This window comes from Theropithecus gelada, chromosome 2 (assembly GCF_003255815.1).
Source record: "Theropithecus gelada isolate Dixy chromosome 2, Tgel_1.0, whole genome shotgun sequence".
Lineage (NCBI taxonomy): Eukaryota > Metazoa > Chordata > Mammalia > Primates > Cercopithecidae > Theropithecus > Theropithecus gelada.
The window spans coordinates 94,155,837-94,161,454 of record NC_037669.1 but is presented as its reverse complement, the minus strand read 5'-3'; the positions used below and the strand labels follow the sequence as shown (position 1 = coordinate 94,161,454).

The 5,618-nt window shown below is 42.7% G+C and overlaps 1 pseudogene; it reads right to left on the bottom strand.

The window, feature by feature from the left end:
- Window positions 1-3,848: 3,848 nt before the first annotated feature.
- LOC112619345 lies at window positions 3,849-5,184 on the bottom strand (annotated as a pseudogene).
- Window positions 5,185-5,618: the final 434 nt, after the last annotated feature.

The following is a 5,618-nucleotide window of genomic DNA, read 5'->3' as shown; positions in this document are numbered from 1 at the left end:
GGGCTGCCTGCCTCCCTTGCCTCCATGGAGACTGCCTCTGAAGACCCTTTCCCCAGGATCTGGGCCCAGCACTTCTGCCTCCTAGGCCATTTCTCTGCTTGATGATGGAGGGGGCACTAGGGCCTCCTGGGGTGGTGCTAAGTCTGCCTCTTGCCATGAATCATGGCTTTATTACATATCGGGTACCAAACACTTTGCCAGACACCTTGATGGATACAGATAGGAATAAAATGTGGTCCTTGAGAGCACAGAGCTTAGTGGAAAAGACAAGCTACTCACATGCACACTCATACACACTCAGATACACTTATATGCATATATACTTATGGATTCACATACACTGACATACACACATACATATACACATTCATACATACCATAAAATACAAACACATGTTCATATGCACACTCACAAACACACATATGTATATTCACAAACTTTCATGCATGCACACTCATACACAAATGCACTTTTACTCATTCATACAGCACACACTTACACATACATACACTCACAGATTCACACAAGTTCACACAAGCATCCACATATACATGCTAACACCTATACATATACTGACACACAAATACACACTTACCTGTACACTCATACTGGTACATGTACACAAAGACATTCACATGCACACAGTCACACGAAAGTACAACCATATACATAACACACACTCTTGCACACAATTATACACCTACTCATACAAAACGCACACATACACACGCATCCATACACTCATATGTACATGCACACAGTGGTATGTATTAAGTGGCAAAATAAAGTCAAAGGAATCCGAGGGAGCTTTTAGATAAATAGAAACTAATATTTATTGAACATCTCTTATATTCCAGGAAATTTACATTAATTATCTGTTTTAAATCTTAAAATTGCCCTATGAGATACTGTCACAGGGAAAGGACATTTATAGAGGGGATACTGAGACTCAGAGAGATTGCCTCTGCAGAGTGAGGATTTGAAGCCAGTCTGCTTGATGTCCAAGGCTATGCTCTTTATTCCAGCTGAGTCTGGGGCTGTAGGGGCTGCTGAGGGTGGTGGTGTAGAAGATATTCCACGAGGGTGAGGGAAGAAAATAGGACTCCTATTTATATTTATTTGGATAGAATACTTTTATTTTCCTTTTTTATTTTCGCTTTTTTGGAAGTTAATTTTATTATATGAAAATGGTATGCAAAATATATTCATCATGACTAGAAATATAGTACCAAACCACATCTGTCTTATATCTGTAGCATATATTCTTGGTTTGTATAAAAGTAGCTTTAAAATTTCAGTTTCCTTAGTTATGCACAAATCACACACACACACACACACACACACACACACACAGTTGCACCACTGTTGATCAAAGATGCACTCCTCCTTAAATCAATTTAAATGAGGCTAGCGAGTGTCTGTTTGATGTTTGCATTCTTATGGGCTAGGAAACAAGGCACACATCCCTAAAACTAACATCTAGATGTCACTTCTTGGACTGATAAGACACAGACTTGCATATGGTTTCAGCCCCATTCCACTCACACTGTTCCGTGTACATTATCTCAGAAACCCTGAAAGGAAGTGCTTGTTCTTTGTTAGTGCCAACCATTTTTGTCATAAATGGCAAATGATTGGAATATTATCATCAGTTAATTCATGTTTCAATTTTCAGTGCTATTTTAATGAACAAGCAGTGTGTAACTAGATAGCTCATTATTACAAACCTCCATTTTTCTTTCTACATGAAGACTCCAGATGGAACCATTCTTTGACTGATGGACTCATGCATGCTACAAACCTGAGTTTGAAGAAGCGAAGTAACGGAATTCTAACAGTTTTTCTTTTCTCTTGGAAAGGAGTATTTATTATGGTCTCTTAATGATTAAGAATTAGATTATTGAAATCAAGACATTATATGAAAAGCTAAGGTTTTCTTTGTTATCACTATTTGCTGGGTTATTATCTGATTTGGAAAAGTAAGTAGAGAATTGCTTGAGGCCTTCTTTTCTCTGTGTTTAACCTCATTCCACTTACCTGATTTATAATACTGCCAGCTGTCACAGGTACTTTTGCGTATGTAAAGATGAGGAAGAACAAAGATTTGTCTCCTCTTCTGGCTCTAGACTGGTTTTGTTTGGAGGCTTTTGTGGAGCCTGCTTAGGAATGTGCTGATGACAGTCCCATCTCTACATACAGAAAGGCTTTAAACAAGAATGTGACACAAAAGAACGGAAACATACATTCTTCGGTTACTCAGAGTTCAGGTTTTAGAGTTCAGTTACATGGGTAAAAGGAAGCATACTCTTCTTCCCTAGAAGCAGCAATCCACTGTTGCTTATCCAGCTTCTGATTGGCTGCAGAAGGTGCAGACATTCTAAATACATAGACCCTAACTTGCATAAGTAGCATCACAGCCAGCTTAGCAATCCAAGGCCCACCCTGAAGAGTAGGCATTCTTTCCTACCCTGTCTCCCTATTCCCATCATGCTCAGACCCCAGGCAAGTTTCAAAGCAGTTGAAAATGGGCTTTTCTTCTCGTGATGGCTCATTACCTAATATCCTGTGTCCCAACTGTAGAAATATCTTGCATAAATTACATACCACCTTTTTTCTCAAGAAGCTTAAAGTGCTTAATATGCATCAGCTAATGCTCTTCCACACCTTTCCAGATTAGTATGAGACAGTGGAATCCCCATACAATGAAAAGGAAAAATGACTGACTTCCTGTGTTTCGGGTCCCAACTGTGTTGGTGAATTGGTTTGGTTGGTATAGAGACGGGGTTTTCCCTCAACCTTATTGACCTTTTTCCTCCATCAGTCCTAATTTTGGTATAGATAAAACCCTCCTTAGGACTGCATTTTCATTCTTCTCAGCTTTCTTTCACAACTAACTGTGCAAAACAGGATAATACCAAGAAATTGAGTTAAGTGTCTGGACTATATATTAATACTCGAAATAGAATGTGACATTTTAAGTGTAAGACCATCATGCCATGAAGACCACCTAGCTCTGGATAAGTTTTCAGTGCATCTTACTAGAGGAGCCAAAAGTATGGGCTCAGAGTTGAGCACCACCCTCAGTGCTATAAATCAAATCATGCCACACATGGGAATAGACATAGAACCAGTTCCGTAAGTATAGTTTTAAAATTTGTTTTAACTCCAAAAAAGATGTTTATCCTTTTCTTGTCTCCCAGAATCCAGAAAATGTCCCCTCTTCTCTGTCCTGTCTGCTCCTGGCTGGGCCCTCAAATGTAGAAGGGTCAGAGCTGGGAAGCCTCTGAAATGGCATTGCCCTGTCCCCCTCCCCGCCCACATGGTGGGTCTCAAATTCTTTCTCATGCCTTCTCCCGGTTTCTCTTTTCTCCCTTGTTTTCTGCTTTTTTCCTTTTCCTCCTCACGTGTCTTAGGCCTGCTAGAGGACTCCTGAGCCATTGCTCAGGCCAGCCAGAGATCCCTGGGGCTAAAGGGCTTGTTGCCCTGGGTTTTGGGCTGCGGAACTGGCCCAGTGGAGTCCATGATGCATTGCGTGATCAGTGCAGTTCGTGAATCACACTGGTCCTACATGCCCTGAGGTCTCGGGTGTTGGAGCAGGGAAGTCATTGGGCTTAGAAAGGATTTCTCTAACACTGAGTAACATGAGGATTTAGCAGTAGTGTTCTTCACTTGTCACTATTTCTCTGTCTGGAGTTAACATTCTTGTTAGTCAAAAAAAAAAAAAAAGAAGCACTGTTAAAAAATTACAAAAAGCAGCTGGCTCCCATGGAAAGGTAAAGGTGTAAACTTATATATGCATAATACTGGCAAAAGCTAGTTTTCTGGGGGTGTAAATACACATGTGCTTCTAGAAATAAGGCTTTGTGTCAAACTCTAGATGAGTGGAATACAAGACCACCGAGTTGTAGCCAATTACAACTCCCAGAGGGGCAGGGAGCAGCATGCCATCTTCCTTTCCAGCTTGGCATTGTGGTAGGTGAACCTGCGCTTGCCTTCACGGATATGCCCACTATTGGAATGGCGGAACTGGGCCTGCTGACATCAGAAAGCCCCAACTCCTGACTTTTACTAGTTAGTCTCAAGTCAATCTTGAGCGAGGCCTTGGGTTTGCTGTCAGTCCTGGTGAAGTGCTTCAGCATGGGAAAGTCCAGCAGAGCCCTGCTGTCCCCCTGGTAGTCATCAAACATGGAGGTGGCATTTGGTAAAAGTTCTTCAAAGGTTTTGATTCTTTCCAGGCTCATGAACTTGAAAGTATTTACATATCTGACATCATCAGAGCTTCCTGAATTAAACTTCAGAGCTGAAATACCTTCCTTGAACAAGTCCTCAGAGAAGGCAGGAGTTCAGTATGTAAACCAACTATTTCCTGTCAGTATGACATTGAGTGGGATGTAGTTTTTACCATCCTGTTATACATTTGCTTGAAGCAAATCACCTGGTTTTTCCACAAGTTCTGCAAACCTTGGCCTTTCTTTTGGGTCTTTGTGCCTGCAGTCCAGCATGATCTGATAGATTTCAGGAGTGGAGTACTCAACAGCTCTCATCCTCATGCCTTCCCTCAGGCAAGTGCAGAAGTGCTCATCCATTTGCACTCCTGGGTATGGAGACCCTCCTAAGGAGATTTCCCACAGCAATACTCCGTAAGACCACACGTCGCTCTTGGTGCTGTAGATTTTGTCAAAGACAGATTCAAGAGCCATCCATTTCAGAGGAAGTCAAGTACCTCCTTTTCTCATATAATCAGGGTTCTTACAAATATCCTGGGCAAGGCCAAAATCACAAATCTTCACCACATTTTTCTCAGGTAAAAGAATGTTTCTCGCTGCCAGGTCCCGATGAATGCACTTTCTGGAAGACAGAAACTTCATGCCTCTGGCCACTTGAAAACTGTAAGAAATCAGATCTTCCATAGTGATGGGCTCCTTGTAGAAACCGTCAGAATCCTCTTCTTCATCAGCATCACTCAGACTTTTACTTCCTGAAACCTGGAGCTCCCAAAGCTCTTGCTGCTGGTGATGCTATCTAGTTTTGGTTTCTTGCCTTGTTCCAGGCCTGGCTCCATTTTTTTCTTCCTTACGCTCCATGTGTAATGCCACATCCTTGTTGAGAAAAAATAAGTCATGTTTGCTCTTGAGGTAGTTGGATAGATTTCCATATTTGCGGTATTCAACAATCACCATCAGAGGCCCTTGGTTTGCTGACCTGACCCCGGTCTGAAGGAAGCAAGAGGGTTGAGAAGGAAGTCCGGCTGCACTGTGGGGCCCGTGTGGTGCCCTGAAGGCCTCCTCTCCCTGCCCTGCGTTTCCACTGCATCCCCGGGCTGGGCACACAACCCCTTATCTTCTTTTTTGTGTTTCATTCTACACATAAGATACTACCACAGTAGAACACATCTGTAAAAATAAACAAATGCATATTCATATGTCGGAGGCACCTGTCCAGAACTGTTGTTGACAGCAGCGTGCAACTGAAGGTGCAGAGGCCTTTGCCTCCTACTCCATCCTGCAGCCTCCCCTGTGGGGCAGGGGCGCTGTGCCAAAGGAGGCTCCAGGCAGCACCTGCCTCCCTCCACTGCTTTGGATTTGGCCCACATTGAGCTTTCACTGCCCCTGCTTCC